Here is a 17,802-nt window from a genome sequence, read left to right on the forward strand (position 1 = left end):
ACTATACTATTGTCTAATGATGGTAGATGGAGTCCTTATAATGTGGTTCTTTGAAACTGCTCTATTGCTAAAAGGGGCCTCTCTCCTTATCCCGATGAACAGGCTGTAGAGAAAGGAGGGGGTCTTATTGCATTCTACGCTAGCAAAGCTGCAAGTCTTGTAGATTTGCAATTTAGGGTTTATGGAATTAGTGGTTTAGCACAGATAAGAATATATCTTGAAATAATATGCAAAAATGATGGCTTAACAGACATTGATAGGTCATAGATCTAAAAAAGTGTTTGCACAGACTTTGGCCTTGAAAAAACAAGACTCTGGAAAACTGCTTGGAATAGCATATTTAGAAGTCAGATACAGGTCAGAGCCTGGTTAGTGCATCTTTTAAGGGATAAATAATTCTAATGAAAACTATTACCACTTAAACTTAGTGAAACTAATTGACTTAAATACTGCACGAGACAATCTTTTGTCAAATCCTCTGTTAGACAATGGTATATGGAATTAAAACTGACTCATTAACAAAATGATGAAACAATATGAGGTTAAAAGAAACACATGCCTTTAATTTAGCAAAATATAATGAATTAGAAGATGATGTCACATATTAAGAACATCTCTCATATATAACACATATAAAAATAGTGTTTTGCATGCACATATAAACAGTAGTGTTTTTATATTATATTATAAACCAAGATCCTGGGAACTTTGGTTCACTTAACTTTTCAGATAAAGGAGGGGCTTGGAGGAAAACAAGGAATGAGATCATAGAGTTGGACACATGTGAAGTTTTGAATTCATTCAGTACATGACACCTATTCATTCTGAAAAGTTAGTCCGGAACTTTTGAAAACCATTATTCGTAAAAGGGATAAGAGCTGTCTCACCAGATTAATGATTGGATTTAATTGAGGCGTCCCATGTATTCCAATGGGACGAAAAACCTATATAACTCCTAAGTAATTACAATGGAGTACCACACTCATCCCAGACAGGGTAAGGTGGTCCATCTTCTGCAAACTTTAAATACATAAGTCTGTCAATTTCTTGGGTGCTATATTAGTCATCTGGATATATTGCGGGTCAAGAGTGTAATAAAAATACCCCACAAGGAGTAGTAACATCTCTGTCCTCCTAACGTCTCCCCTGAGATAAGAGTGTATACTGAGCTAAATGGAACAGAGTACGTACAGAAATCTGAACCTACGGATTTTGTGACAGTAAGCAAACTTGTTAAATTTGCATATCTCCCAGCTGTCTCTCTGATGTATAGCTGTGCTCACTTCTTTATTAAACGTGAGTTTAAACTGTTATTATTATTATTATTATTAATATTATTACCTCTGACCGTATAACCTGGCATCATTCACTCCTGTTCCTGGAAGAATGGCCTCCAGCTGAGGTAGTTTCATCAGTAATTTCTTGTAACTGTTTTTAAACTAGATGACCACTACATCGTGTCTAAAGGTATAATTGCAAGAACTGTGTAGTTCTGTATTCCTAATAATCATTGAGTGCAATTCTTAAACCCTAACTCTGACCCTAGCCCCGAGTATTAAGCCCCCTCCTCTGAGGTGTCAGTTGCATTCCGCGCTGTGATACGAAACGGGACCCTGGTCAACCTGCAAGTCTTTTGGTATGCTGGCCAATCCGGAGGGCTCAACATCATAGGTAACATGTCAGTATTTGCATATCTTTCCCAGCCGGTTTGAAGGTGCAGATGTGCAGACTTCTTTATTCAGCCGCTTTCTGCAAACGTGATATCCTCAGAGTTTGTAACCCTCTGCGTGTTGATTGTGGACAACCATGCATATACGCAGAGCAATTGGAAACAATTGGACTATGCTTGACACACCACAACACCAATCGCTCTTTAGCCACTCGCTGTACATAGAGGCGCGTATCAGGTAAGCACCGTGTGTTCGCTACGGCAGCACATATACTAAAATTGGAACGATACAGAGAAGATTAGCATGGCCCCAAATGGAGATTAGATAAAGGGGTATTCAGAACAGAAAATAGGAGGGTCTGGACCAGCTTCCCAGTAATGTTTTTGAAGCTGACACCCGGGGATCCTTCAAGAAGCTGCATGATGAGATTCTGGGGTCAATAAGCTACTAACAACCTATTGAGCAAGATGGGCTGAATGGCCTCCTCTCGTTTGTAAACTTTCTTATGCTCTTATGTTCTTAACACTAACCCCGGCTATTAAGCCTATCTCCTTCTGAGGTGCAGTAACATTCTGCACCAACAGAGGGGGTGGGACCCTGGTCAACCTTCTACGTAACGGGTCAGTATTTGCATATCTCCCAGCTGTCTCTCTGATGTATAGCTGTGCTCACTTCTTTATTAAACGTGAGTTTAAACTGTTATTCTTATTATTAATAATATTATTACCTCTGACCGTATAACCTGGCATCCTTCACTCCTGTTCCTGGAAGAATGGCCTCCAGCTGAGGTAGTTTCATCAGTTATTTCTTGTAACTGTTTTTAAACTAGATGACCACTACATCGTGTCTAAAGGTATAATTGCAAGAACTGTGTAGTTCTGTATTCCTAATAATCATTGAGTGCAATTTTTAAACCCTAACTCTGACCCTAGCCCCGAGTATTAAGCCCCCTCCTCTGAGGTGTCAGTTGCATTCCGCGCTGTGATACGAAACGGGACCCTGGTCAACCTGCAAGTCTTTTGGTATGCTGGCCAATCCGGAGGGCTCAACATCATAGGTAACATGTCAGTATTTGCATATCTTTCCCAGCCGGTTTGAAGGTGCAGATGTGCAGACTTCTTTATTCAGCCACTTTCTGCAAACGTGATATCCTCAGAGTTTGTAACCCTCTGCGTGTTGATTGTGGACAACCATGCATATACGCAGAGCAAATGGAAACAATTGGACTATGCTTGACACACCACAAGACCAATCGCTCTTTAGCCACTCGCTGCACATAGAGGCGCATCAGCTAAGCACCGTGCGTTCGTTAGGGCAGCACATATACTAAAATTGGAACGATACAGAGAAGATTAGCATGGCCCCAAATGGAGATTAGATAAAGGGGTATTCAGAACAGAAAATAGGAGGGTCTGGACCAGCTTCCCAGTAATGTTTTTGAAGCTGACACCCGGGGATCCTTCAAGAAGCTGCATGATGAGATTCTGGGGTCAATAAGCTACTAACAACCTATTGAGCAAGATGGGCTGAATGGCCTCCTCTCGTTTGTAAACTTTCTTATGCTCTTATGTTCTTAACACTAACCCCAGCTATTAAGCCTATCTCCTTCTGAGGTGCAGTAACATTCTGCACCAACAGAGGGGGTGGGACCCTGGTCAACCTTCTACGTAACGGGTCAGTATTTGCATATCTCCCAGCTGTCTCTCTGATGTATAGCTGTGCTCACTTCTTTATTAAACGTGAGTTTAAACTGTTATTCTTATTATTAATAATATTATTACCTCTGACCGTATAACCTGGCATCCTTCACTCCTGTTCCTGGAAGAATGGCCTCCAGCTGAGGTAGTTTCATCAGTTATTTCTTGTAACTGTTTTTAAACTAGATGACCACTACATCTAGACATGCTAATCTTCTCTGTATCGTTCCAATTTTAGTATATGTGCTGCCGTAGTGAACACACGGTGCTTACCTGATACGCGCCTCTATGTACAGCGAGTGGCTAAAGAGCGATTGGTGTTGTGGTGTGTCAAGCATAGTCCAATTGTTTCCAATTGCTCTGCGTATATGCATGGTTGTCCACAATCAACACGCAGAGGGTTACAAACTCTGAGGATATCACGTTTGCAGAAAGCGGCTGAATAAAGAAGTCTGCACATCTGCACCTTCAAACCGGCTGGGAAAGATATGCAAATACTGACATGTTACCTATGATGTTGAGCCCTCCGGATTGGCCAGCATACCAAAAGACTTGCAGGTTGACCAGGGTCCCGTTTCGTATCACAGCGCGGAATGCAACTGACACCTCAGAGGAGGGGGCTTAATACTCGGGGCTAGGGTCAGAGTTAGGGTTTAAGAATTGCACTCAATGATTATTAGGAATACAGAACTACACAGTTCTTGCAATTATACCTTTAGACACGATGTAGTGGTCATCTAGTTTAAAAACAGTTACAAGAAATTACTGATGAAACTACCTCAGCTGGAGGCCATTCTTCCAGGAACAGGAGTGAAGGATGCCAGGTTATACGGTCAGAGGTAATAATATTATTAATAATAAGAATAACAGTTTAAACTCACGTTTAATAAAGAAGTGAGCACAGCTATACATCAGAGAGACAGCTGGGAGATATGCAAATACTGACCCGTTACGTAGAAGGTTGACCAGGGTCCCACCCCCTCTGTTGGTGCAGAATGTTACTGCACCTCAGAAGGAGATAGGCTTAATAGCTGGGGTTAGTGTTAAGAACATAAGAACATAAGAAAGTTTACAAACGAGAGGAGGCCATTCAGCCCATCTTGCTCGATAGGTTGTTAGTAGCTTATTGACCCCAGAATCTCATCATGCAGCTTCTTGAAGGATCCCCGGGTGTCAGCTTCAAAAACATTACTGGGAAGCTGGTCCAGACCCTCCTATTTTCTGTTCTGAATACCCCTTTATCTAATCTCCATTTGGGGCCATGCTAATCTTCTCTGTATCGTTCCAATTTTAGTATATGTGCTGCCCTAACGAACGCACGGTGCTTAGCTGATACGCGCCTCTATGTGCAGCGAGTGGCTAAAGAGCGATTGGTCTTGTGGTGTGTCAAGCATAGTCCAATTGTTTCCATTTGCTCTGCGTATATGCATGGTTGTCCACAATCAACACGCAGAGGGTTACAAACTCTGAGGATATCACGTTTGCAGAAAGTGGCTGAATAAAGAAGTCTGCACATCTGCACCTTCAAACCGGCTGGGAAAGATATGCAAATACTGACATGTTACCTATGATGTTGAGCCCTCCGGATTGGCCAGCATACCAAAAGACTTGCAGGTTGACCAGGGTCCCGTTTCGTATCACAGCGCGGAATGCAACTGACACCTCAGAGGAGGGGGCTTAATACTCGGGGCTAGGGTCAGAGTTAGGGTTTAAGAATTGCACTCAATGATTATTAGGAATACAGAACTACACAGTTCTTGCAATTATACCTTTAGACACGATGTAGTGGTCATCTAGTTTAAAAACAGTTACAAGAAATTACTGATGAAACTACCTCAGCTGGAGGCCATTCTTCCAGGAACAGGAGTGAATGATGCCAGGTTATACGGTCAGAGGTAATAATATTAATAATAATAATAATAATAACAGTTTAAACTCACGTTTAATAAAGAAGTGAGCACAGCTATACATCAGAGAGACAGCTGGGAGATATGCAAATTTAACAAGTTTGCTTACTGTCACAAAATCCGTAGGTTCAGATTTCTGTACGTACTCTGTTCCATTTAGCTCAGTATACACTCTTATCTCAGGGGAGACGTTAGGAGGACAGAGATGTTACTACTCCTTGTGGGGTATTTTTATTACGCTCTTGACCCGCAATATATCCAGATGACTAATATAGCACCCAAGAAATTGACAGACTGATGTATTTAAAGTTTGCAGAAGATGGACCACCTTACCCTGTCTGGGATGAGTGTGGTACTCCATTGTAATTACTTAGGAGTTATATAGGTTTTTCGTCCCATTGGAATACATGGGACGCCTCAATTAAATCCAATCATTAATCTGGTGAGACAGCTCTTATCCCTTTTACGAATAATGGTTTTCAAAAGTTCCGGACTAACTTTTCAGAATGAATAGGTGTCATGTACTGAATGAATTCAAAACTTCACATGTGTCCAACTCTATGATCTCATTCCTTGTTTTCCTCCAAGCCCCTCCTTTATCTGAAAAGTTAAGTGAACCAAAGTTCCCAGGATCTTGGTTTATAATATAATATAAAAACACTACTGTTTATATGTGCATGCAAAACACTATTTTTATATGTGTTATATATGAGAGATGTTCTTAATATGTGACATCATCTTCTAATTCATTATATTTTGCTAAATTAAAGGCATGTGTTTCTTTTAACCTCATATTGTTTCATCATTTTGTTAATGAGTCAGTTTTAATTCCATATACCATTGTCTAACAGAGGATTTGACAAAAGATTGTCTCGTGCAGTATTTAAGTCAATTAGTTTCACTAAGTTTAAGTGGTAATAGTTTTCATTAGAATTATTTATCCCTTAAAAGATGCACTAACCAGGCTCTGACCTGTATCTGACTTCTAAATATGCTATTCCAAGCAGTTTTCCAGAGTCTTGTTTTTTCAAGGCCAAAGTCTGTGCAAACACTTTTTTAGATCTATGACCTATCAATGTCTGTTAAGCCATCATTTTTGCATATTATTTCAAGATATATTCTTATCTGTGCTAAACCACTAATTCCATAAACCCTAAATTGCAAATCTACAAGACTTGCAGCTTTGCTAGCGTAGAATGCAATAAGACCCCCTCCTTTCTCTACAGCCTGTTCATCGGGATAAGGAGAGAGGCCCCTTTTAGCAATAGAGCAGTTTCAAAGAACCACATTATAAGGACTCCATCTACCATCATTAGACAATAGTATAGTGGATTAACAACAAGGTACATTATAGTATATTATTACAAACTTAACACAAAAACATAACACAACACCCTTAAAATTCTATAATTCAATGGATATCATAATGTCTAGAGGTCTTGTTGTTCAATAGAAGGAGAAATAAACTGTACCACTTTCCCTTTTAATTAAATCGAATACTGCTTCCAGCTTTTAATCTTCTTATTAATACAGTAAAGTCATGAACAAGCAATAATACTTGTCAGTTTAAATAATATGTTTTCTTATTATAGCAAATACTTAAAACATACTATTAATCTTATGAAATCAAATAATTAGTTTTAGTTTCAAATACCATGCTGTCTAAAAAAAGGTTTTAATCATTTATTTTATTAATTTACAATACCTTTGTGTCTAATTACTAGTCTTTGACCATTATAAACTATAAACAGTGTAAATTATCACTGAACCTTTTTAACTATGAATGTGGCATTTCAAGAAAAACTTAATTATTTTACTTCAGTTTAACAGTTGCTGCTAGAATTTATAATATCACTTTATTTCTTTGGTGAATCCCTCTAAGATTTAAATCCAAATACAGGCCAGTATAACTGCATTCAACTCTTATATTTTTTATAATGACTGAACTAGGCTTGACCCTGTTCTTTGTTCATACAAAATCCAGCTGAGACAGGTTTTTTCTTAAGACCTTGGCTGTTCAGTTTTAATGTTCATTTATTTGTGGTAAAGAATCTCTTTCTTATCTTGTTTGTAGGTGTGATTAACGTTCACTTTTAGCCGGAATGGTGCTTTTTTATTCCGAGATTACTAAGTACTTAATTAAAAACATGTGTAGACTGACCTATTTCATGGAGCAAGAGAGCCACCTGCTGGCGGTACATGGATACTCCCTCTTTATCCTTCCTTCAAAAAACCTCTAACACTTCATTTTTATGTCAAAGTACATTCCATATTTGAAATCGCCTAGGACATGTCCAGCATATCCATGTGTTCCCAGCAGGATTCAGCTTCTGTACCAGGTTTCGCTCTAGTTGTTTCCACAAGAAGTCCCTTGATCCAATGTTTCTCCAGCACAGGTGTGGATTTCCATGGTCTGACTTCATTCCTATAAGATACTTGGACACGTTTAGCTGTACATATTACTTCTATATATTTCCTTTTGTTCACACCGGGTCATTTTGCAAGGTATGCGCTCCATCCAGAATTCTAAAGGAGGTCAAAACTCACTGTGATTCATATTTTTGGGCACTCAATTACTGTTCTTTTCCACATCATCAGTAGCAAACTTAACATAAATGAATCTGAATCAGTTGATGAACTGTGCACTGTAGCTTACTGAGATCCTCCATGCAAAGGAGTCCAATGTTTTACTACATGGAATAACTAGTTCACTGTCACCTGTGACATTACTATACCAGAATCTAAATCATTAACGTGGATTAGGAATAGCAGAGGTCCTAATACTGATCCCTGTGGTACACCACTGGTTACCTCGCTCCATTTTGAGGGTGCTCCTCTAATCAAATTAGGGTTTGGGTTTGGTTTTGGGCTTGGGTTAGGATTGGGGTTCAGGTTCAGCTTCAATGTTTCGGGTTCTACCAGGGTAGTTATTCCAAGGCAGGTACAGTACTATTCCCAACGACAAAAAAGACCAAAATGTGGAACGCTTCACGAATTTGCGTGTCATCCTTGCGCAGGGGCCATGCTAATCTTCTCTGTATCGTTCCAATTTTAGTATATGTGCTGCCGTAGCGAACACACGGTGTTTACCTGATACGCGCCTCTATGTGCAGCGAGTGGCTAAAGAGCGATTGGTCTTGTGGTGTGTCAAGCATAGTCCAATTGTTTCCATTTGCTCTGCGTATATGCATGGTTGTCCACAATCAACACGCAGAGGGTTACAAACTCTGAGGATATCACGTTTGCAGAAAGTGGCTGAATAAAGAAGTCTGCACATCTGCACCTTCAAACCGGCTGGGAAAGATATGCAAATACTGACATGTTACCTATGATGTTGAGCCCTCCGGATTGGCCAGCATACCAAAAGACTTGCAGGTTGACCAGGGTCCCGTTTCGTATCACAGCGCGGAATGCAACTGACACCTCAGAGGAGGGGGCTTAATACTCGGGGCTAGGGTCAGAGTTAGGGTTTAAGAATTGCACTCAATGATTATTAGGAATACAGAACTACACAGTTCTTGCAATTATACCTTTAGACACGATGTAGTGGTCATCTAGTTTAAAAACAGTTACAAGAAATTACTGATGAAACTACCTCAGCTGGAGGCCATTCTTCCAGGAACAGGAGTGAATGATGCCAGGTTATACGGTCAGAGGTAATAATATTAATAATAATAATAATAATAACAGTTTAAACTCACGTTTAATAAAGAAGTGAGCACAGCTATACATCAGAGAGACAGCTGGGAGATATGCAAATTTAACAAGTTTGCTTACTGTCACAAAATCCGTAGGTTCAGATTTCTGTACGTACTCTGTTCCATTTAGCTCAGTATACACTCTTATCTCAGGGGAGACGTTAGGAGGACAGAGATGTTACTACTCCTTGTGGGGTATTTTTATTACGCTCTTGACCCGCAATATATCCAGATGACTAATATAGCACCCAAGAAATTGACAGACTGATGTATTTAAAGTTTGCAGAAGATGGACCACCTTACCCTGTCTGGGATGAGTGTGGTACTCCATTGTAATTACTTAGGAGTTATATAGGTTTTTCGTCCCATTGGAATACATGGGACGCCTCAATTAAATCCAATCATTAATCTGGTGAGACAGCTCTTATCCCTTTTACGAATAATGGTTTTCAAAAGTTCCGGACTAACTTTTCAGAATGAATAGGTGTCATGTACTGAATGAATTCAAAACTTCACATGTGTCCAACTCTATGATCTCATTCCTTGTTTTCCTCCGAGCCCCTCCTTTATCTGAAAAGTTAAGTGAACCAAAGTTCCCAGGATCTTGGTTTATAATATAATATAAAAACACTACTGTTTATATGTGCATGCAAAACACTATTTTTATATGTGTTATATATGAGAGATGTTCTTAATATGTGACATCATCTTCTAATTCATTATATTTTGCTAAATTAAAGGCATGTGTTTCTTTTAACCTCATATTGTTTCATCATTTTGTTAATGAGTCAGTTTTAATTCCATATACCATTGTCTAACAGAGGATTTGACAAAAGATTGTCTCGTGCAGTATTTAAGTCAATTAGTTTCACTAAGTTTAAGTGGTAATAGTTTTCATTAGAATTATTTATCCCTTAAAAGATGCACTAACCAGGCTCTGACCTGTATCTGACTTCTAAATATGCTATTCCAAGCAGTTTTCCAGAGTCTTGTTTTTTCAAGGCCAAAGTCTGTGCAAACACTTTTTTAGATCTATGACCTATCAATGTCTGTTAAGCCATCATTTTTGCATATTATTTCAAGATATATTCTTATCTGTGCTAAACCACTAATTCCATAAACCCTAAATTGCAAATCTACAAGACTTGCAGCTTTGCTAGCGTAGAATGCAATAAGACCCCCTCCTTTCTCTACAGCCTGTTCATCGGGATAAGGAGAGAGGCCCCTTTTAGCAATAGAGCAGTTTCAAAGAACCACATTATAAGGACTCCATCTACCATCATTAGACAATAGTATAGTGGATTAACAACAAGGTACATTATAGTATATTATTACAAACTTAACACAAAAACATAACACAACACCCTTAAAATTCTATAATTCAATGGATATCATAATGTCTAGAGGTCTTGTTGTTCAATAGAAGGAGAAATAAACTGTACCACTTTCCCTTTTAATTAAATCGAATACTGCTTCCAGCTTTTAATCTTCTTATTAATACAGTAAAGTCATGAACAAGCAATAATACTTGTCAGTTTAAATAATATGTTTTCTTATTATAGCAAATACTTAAAACATACTATTAATCTTATGAAATCAAATAATTAGTTTTAGTTTCAAATACCATGCTGTCTAAAAAAAGGTTTTAATCATTTATTTTATTAATTTACAATACCTTTGTGTCTAATTACTAGTCTTTGACCATTATAAACTATAAACAGTGTAAATTATCACTGAACCTTTTTAACTATGAATGTGGCATTTCAAGAAAAACTTAATTATTTTACTTCAGTTTAACAGTTGCTGCTAGAATTTATAATATCACTTTATTTCTTTGGTGAATCCCTCTAAGATTTAAATCCAAATACAGGCCAGTATAACTGCATTCAACTCTTATATTTTTTATAATGACTGAACTAGGCTTGACCCTGTTCTTTGTTCATACAAAATCCAGCTGAGACAGGTTTTTTCTTAAGACCTTGGCTGTTCAGTTTTAATGTTCATTTATTTGTGGTAAAGAATCTCTTTCTTATCTTGTTTGTAGGTGTGATTAACGTTCACTTTTAGCCGGAATGGTGCTTTTTTATTCCGAGATTACTAAGTACTTAATTAAAAACATGTGTAGACTGACCTATTTCATGGAGCAAGAGAGCCACCTGCTGGCGGTACATGGATACTCCCTCTTTATCCTTCCTTCAAAAAACCTCTAACACTTCATTTTTATGTCAAAGTACATTCCATATTTGAAATCGCCTAGGACATGTCCAGCATATCCATGTGTTCCCAGCAGGATTCAGCTTCTGTATCAGGTTTCGCTCTAGTTGTTTCCACAAGAAGTCCCTTGATCCAATGTTTCTCCAGCACAGGTGTGGATTTCCATGGTCTGACTTCATTCCTATAAGATACTTGGACACGTTTAGCTGTACATATTACTTCTATATATTTCCTTTTGTTCACACCGGGTCATTTTGCAAGGTATGCGCTCCATCCAGAATTCTAAAGGAGGTCAAAACTCACTGTGATTCATATTTTTGGGCACTCAATTACTGTTCTTTTCCACATCATCAGTAGCAAACTTAACATAAATGAATCTGAATCAGTTGATGAACCGTGCACTGTAGCTTACTGAGATCCTCCATGCAAAGGAGTCCAATGTTTTACTACATGGAATAACTAGTTCACTGTCACCTGTGACATTACTATACCAGAATCTAAATCATTAACGTGGATTAGGAATAGCAGAGGTCCTAATACTGATCCCTGTGGTACACCACTGGTTACCTCGCTCCATTTTGAGGGTGCTCCTCTAATCAAATTAGGGTTTGGGTTTGGTTTTGGGCTTGGGTTAGGATTGGGGTTCAGGTTCAGCTTCAATGTTTCGGGTTCTACCAGGGTAGTTATTCCAAGGCAGGTACAGTACTATTCCCAACGACAAAAAAGACCAAAATGTGGAACGCTTCACGAATTTGCGTGTCATCCTTGCGCAAGGATGACACGCAAATTCGTGAAGCGTTCCACATTTTGGTCTTTTTTGTCGTTGGGAATAGTACTGTACCTGCCTTGGAATAACTACCCTGGTAGAACCCGAAACATTGAAGCTGAACCTGAACCCCAATCCTTATCCAAAACCAAACCCAAACCCTAATTTGATTAGAGGAGCACCCTCAAAATGGAGCGAGGTAACCAGTGGTGTACCACAGGGATCAGTATTAGGACCTCTGCTATTCCTAATCCACGTTAATGATTTAGATTCTGGTATAGTAATGTCACAGGTGACAGTGAACTAGTTATTCCATGTAGTAAAACATTGGACTCCTTTGCATGGAGGATCTCAGTAAGCTACAGTGCACGGTTCATCAACTGATTCAGATTCATTTATGTTAAGTTTGCTACTGATGATGTGGAAAAGAACAGTAATTGAGTGCCCAAAAATATGAATCACAGTGAGTTTTGACCTCCTTTAGAATTCTGGATGGAGCGCATACCTTGCAAAATGACCCGGTGTGAACAAAAGGAAATATATAGAAGTAATATGTACAGCTAAACATGTCCAAGTATCTTATAGGAATGAAGTCAGACCATGGAAATCCACACCTGTGCTGGAGAAACATTGGATCAAGGGACTTCTTGTGGAAACAATTTGAGCGAAACCTGGTACAGAAGCTGAATCCTGCTGGGAACACATGGATATGCTGGACATGTCCTAGGCGATTTCAAATATGGAATGTACTTTGACATAAAAATGAAGTGTTAGAGGTTTTTTGAAGGAAGGATAAAGAGGGAGTATCCATGTACCGCCAGCAGGTGGCTCTCTTGCTCCATGAAATAGGTCAGTCTACACATGTTTTTAATTAAGTACTTAGTAATCTCGGAATAAAAAAGCACCATTCCGGCTAAAAGTGAACGTTAATCACACCTACAAACAAGATAAGAAAGAGATTCTTTACCACAAATAAATGAACATTAAAACTGAACAGCCAAGGTCTTAAGAAAAAACCTGTCTCAGCTGGATTTTGTATGAACAAAGAACAGGGTCAAGCCTAGTTCAGTCATTATAAAAAATATAAGAGTTGAATGCAGTTATACTGGCCTGTATTTGGATTTAAATCTTAGAGGGATTCACCAAAGAAATAAAGTGATATTATAAATTCTAGCAGCAACTGTTAAACTGAAGTAAAATAATTAAGTTTTTCTTGAAATGCCACATTCATAGTTAAAAAGGTTCAGTGATAATTTACACTGTTTATAGTTTATAATGGTCAAAGACTAGTAATTAGACACAAAGGTATTGTAAATTAATAAAATAAATGATTAAAACCTTTTTTTAGACAGCATGGTATTTGAAACTAAAACTAATTATTTGATTTCATAAGATTAATAGTATGTTTTAAGTATTTGCTATAATAAGAAAACATATTATTTAAACTGACAAGTATTATTGCTTGTTCATGACTTTACTGTATTAATAAGAAGATTAAAAGCTGGAAGCAGTATTCGATTTAATTAAAAGGGAAAGTGGTACAGTTTATTTCTCCTTCTATTGAACAACAAGACCTCTAGACATTATGATATCCATTGAATTATAGAATTTTAAGGGTGTTGTGTTATGTTTTTGTGTTAAGTTTGTAATAATATACTATAATGTACCTTGTTGTTAATCCACTATACTATTGTCTAATGATGGTAGATGGAGTCCTTATAATGTGGTTCTTTGAAACTGCTCTATTGCTAAAAGGGGCCTCTCTCCTTATCCCGATGAACAGGCTGTAGAGAAAGGAGGGGGTCTTATTGCATTCTACGCTAGCAAAGCTGCAAGTCTTGTAGATTTGCAATTTAGGGTTTATGGAATTAGTGGTTTAGCACAGATAAGAATATATCTTGAAATAATATGCAAAAATGATGGCTTAACAGACATTGATAGGTCATAGATCTAAAAAAGTGTTTGCACAGACTTTGGCCTTGAAAAAACAAGACTCTGGAAAACTGCTTGGAATAGCATATTTAGAAGTCAGATACAGGTCAGAGCCTGGTTAGTGCATCTTTTAAGGGATAAATAATTCTAATGAAAACTATTACCACTTAAACTTAGTGAAACTAATTGACTTAAATACTGCACGAGACAATCTTTTGTCAAATCCTCTGTTAGACAATGGTATATGGAATTAAAACTGACTCATTAACAAAATGATGAAACAATATGAGGTTAAAAGAAACACATGCCTTTAATTTAGCAAAATATAATGAATTAGAAGATGATGTCACATATTAAGAACATCTCTCATATATAACACATATAAAAATAGTGTTTTGCATGCACATATAAACAGTAGTGTTTTTATATTATATTATAAACCAAGATCCTGGGAACTTTGGTTCACTTAACTTTTCAGATAAAGGAGGGGCTCGGAGGAAAACAAGGAATGAGATCATAGAGTTGGACAAATGTGAAGTTTTGAATTCATTCAGTACATGACACCTATTCATTCTGAAAAGTTAGTCCGGAACTTTTGAAAACCATTATTCGTAAAAGGGATAAGAGCTGTCTCACCAGATTAATGATTGGATTTAATTGAGGCGTCCCATGTATTCCAATGGGACGAAAAACCTATATAACTCCTAAGTAATTACAATGGAGTACCACACTCATCCCAGACAGGGTAAGGTGGTCCATCTTCTGCAAACTTTAAATACATAAGTCTGTCAATTTCTTGGGTGCTATATTAGTCATCTGGATATATTGCGGGTCAAGAGCGTAATAAAAATACCCCACAAGGAGTAGTAACATCTCTGTCCTCCTAACGTCTCCCCTGAGATAAGAGTGTATACTGAGCTAAATGGAACAGAGTACGTACAGAAATCTGAACCTACGGATTTTGTGACAGTAAGCAAACTTGTTAAATTTGCATATCTCCCAGCTGTCTCTCTGATGTATAGCTGTGCTCACTTCTTTATTAAACGTGAGTTTAAACTGTTATTATTATTATTATTATTAATATTATTACCTCTGACCGTATAACCTGGCATCATTCACTCCTGTTCCTGGAAGAATGGCCTCCAGCTGAGGTAGTTTCATCAGTAATTTCTTGTAACTGTTTTTAAACTAGATGACCACTACATCGTGTCTAAAGGTATAATTGCAAGAACTGTGTAGTTCTGTATTCCTAATAATCATTGAGTGCAATTCTTAAACCCTAACTCTGACCCTAGCCCCGAGTATTAAGCCCCCTCCTCTGAGGTGTCAGTTGCATTCCGCGCTGTGATACGAAACGGGACCCTGGTCAACCTGCAAGTCTTTTGGTATGCTGGCCAATCCGGAGGGCTCAACATCATAGGTAACATGTCAGTATTTGCATATCTTTCCCAGCCGGTTTGAAGGTGCAGATGTGCAGACTTCTTTATTCAGCCGCTTTCTGCAAACGTGATATCCTCAGAGTTTGTAACCCTCTGCGTGTTGATTGTGGACAACCATGCATATACGCAGAGCAAATGGAAACAATTGGACTATGCTTGCCACACCACAAGACCAATCGCTCTTTAGCCACTCGCTGCACATAGAGGCGCATCAGCTAAGCACCGTGCGTTCGTTAGGGCAGCACATATACTAAAATTGGAACGATACAGAGAAGATTAGCATGGCCCCAAATGGAGATTAGATAAAGGGGTATTCAGAACAGAAAATAGGAGGGTCTGGACCAGCTTCCCAGTAATGTTTTTGAAGCTGACACCCGGGGATCCTTCAAGAAGCTGCATGATGAGATTCTGGGGTCAATAAGCTACTAACAACCTATCGAGCAAGATGGGCTGAATGGCCTCCTCTCGTTTGTAAACTTTCTTATGTTCTTATGTTCTTAACACTAACCCCGGCTATTAAGCCTATCTCCTTCTGAGGTGCAGTAACATTCTGCACCAACAGAGGGGGTGGGACCCTGGTCAACCTTCTACGTAACGGGTCAGTATTTGCATATCTCCCAGCTGTCTCTCTGATGTATAGCTGTGCTCACTTCTTTATTAAACGTGAGTTTAAACTGTTATTCTTATTATTAATAATATTATTACCTCTGACCGTATAACCTGGCATCCTTCACTCCTGTTCCTGGAAGAATGGCCTCCAGCTGAGGTAGTTTCATCAGTTATTTCTTGTAACTGTTTTTAAACTAGATGACCACTACATCGTGTCTAAAGGTATAATTGCAAGAACTGTGTAGTTCTGTATTCCTAATAATCATTGAGTGCAATTATTAAACCCTAACTCTGACCCTAGCCCCGAGTATTAAGCCCCCTCCTCTGAGGTGTCAGTTGCATTCCGCGCTGTGATACGAAACGGGACCCTGGTCAACCTGCAAGTCTTTTGGTATGCTGGCCAATCCGGAGGGTTCAACATCATAGGTAACATGTCAGTATTTGCATATCTTTCCCAGCCGGTTTGAAGGTGCAGATGTGCAGACTTCTTTATTCAGCCGCTTTCTGCAAACGTGATATCCTCAGAGTTTGTAACCCTCTGCGTGTTGATTGTGGACAACCATGCATATACGCAGAGCAATTGGAAACAATTGGACTATGCTTGACACACCACAACACCAATCGCTCTTTAGCCACTCGCTGTACATAGAGGCGCGTATCAGGTAAGCACCGTGTGTTCGCTACGGCAGCACATATACTAAAATTGGAACGATACAGAGAAGATTAGCATGGCCCCTGCGCAAGGATGACACGCAAATTCGTGAAGCGTTCCACATTTTGGTCTTTTTTGTCGTTGGGAATAGTACTGTACCTGCCTTGGAATAACTACCCTGGTAGAACCCGAAACATTGAAGCTGAACCTGAACCCCAATCCTTATCCAAGCCCAAAACCAAACCCAAACCCTAATTTGATTAGAGGAGCACCCTCAAAATGGAGCGAGGTAACCAGTGGTGTACCACAGGGATCAGTATTAGGACCTCTGCTATTCCTAATCCACGTTAATGATTTAGATTCTGGTATAGTAATGTCACAGGTGACAGTGAACTAGTTATTCCATGTAGTAAAACATTGGACTCCTTTGCATGGAGGATCTCAGTAAGCTACAGTGCACGGTTCATCAACTGATTCAGATTCATTTATGTTAAGTTTGCTACTGATGATGTGGAAAAGAACAGTAATTGAGTGCCCAAAAATATGAATCACAGTGAGTTTTGACCTCCTTTAGAATTCTGGATGGAGCGCATACCTTGCAAAATGACCCGGTGTGAACAAAAGGAAATATATAGAAGTAATATGTACAGCTAAACGTGTCCAAGTATCTTATAGGAATGAAGTCAGACCATGGAAATCCACACCTGTGCTGGAGAAACATTGGATCAAGGGACTTCTTGTGGAAACAATTTGAGCGAAACCTGGTACAGAAGCTGAATCCTGCTGGGAACACATGGATATGCTGGACATGTCCTAGGCGATTTCAAATATGGAATGTACTTTGACATAAAAATGAAGTGTTAGAGGTTTTTTGAAGGAAGGATAAAGAGGGAGTATCCATGTACCGCCAGCAGGTGGCTCTCTTGCTCCATGAAATAGGTCAGTCTACACATGTTTTTAATTAAGTACTTAGTAATCTCGGAATAAAAAAGCACCATTCCGGCTAAAAGTGAACGTTAATCACACCTACAAACAAGATAAGAAAGAGATTCTTTACCACAAATAAATGAACATTAAAACTGAACAGCCAAGGTCTTAAGAAAAAACCTGTCTCAGCTGGATTTTGTATGAACAAAGAACAGGGTCAAGCCTAGTTCAGTCATTATAAAAAATATAAGAGTTGAATGCAGTTATACTGGCCTGTATTTGGATTTAAAT

At 38.6% G+C, this 17,802-nt stretch overlaps 2 non-coding genes and 5 pseudogenes across 2 annotated transcripts; 4 read left to right on the forward strand and 3 right to left on the reverse strand.

Annotated features, from left to right (window-relative positions):
• Window positions 1-1,918: 1,918 nt before the first annotated feature.
• LOC131708145 (U6 spliceosomal RNA) lies at window positions 1,919-1,981 on the forward strand (annotated as a pseudogene).
• A 989-nt stretch (window positions 1,982-2,970) lies between these two features.
• Window positions 2,971-3,035, forward strand: LOC131708197 (U6 spliceosomal RNA; annotated as a pseudogene).
• Window positions 3,036-3,569: 534 nt separating this feature from the next.
• On the reverse strand, window positions 3,570-3,629 carry LOC131708208 (U6 spliceosomal RNA; annotated as a pseudogene).
• A 993-nt stretch (window positions 3,630-4,622) lies between these two features.
• On the reverse strand, window positions 4,623-4,687 carry LOC131708198 (U6 spliceosomal RNA; annotated as a pseudogene).
• A 3,559-nt stretch (window positions 4,688-8,246) lies between these two features.
• Window positions 8,247-8,353, reverse strand: LOC131708236 (U6 spliceosomal RNA). Its single transcript, XR_009311317.1, has one exon. It is a non-coding gene; the product is annotated as a U6 spliceosomal RNA (small nuclear RNA).
• A 7,194-nt stretch (window positions 8,354-15,547) lies between these two features.
• On the forward strand, window positions 15,548-15,612 carry LOC131708199 (U6 spliceosomal RNA; annotated as a pseudogene).
• A 993-nt stretch (window positions 15,613-16,605) lies between these two features.
• Window positions 16,606-16,712, forward strand: LOC131708237 (U6 spliceosomal RNA). The gene has a single exon (XR_009311318.1). It is a non-coding gene; the product is annotated as a U6 spliceosomal RNA (small nuclear RNA).
• Window positions 16,713-17,802: the final 1,090 nt, after the last annotated feature.

This window comes from Acipenser ruthenus, chromosome 40 (assembly GCF_902713425.1).
Source record: "Acipenser ruthenus chromosome 40, fAciRut3.2 maternal haplotype, whole genome shotgun sequence".
NCBI classification, from domain to species: domain Eukaryota; kingdom Metazoa; phylum Chordata; class Actinopteri; order Acipenseriformes; family Acipenseridae; genus Acipenser; species Acipenser ruthenus.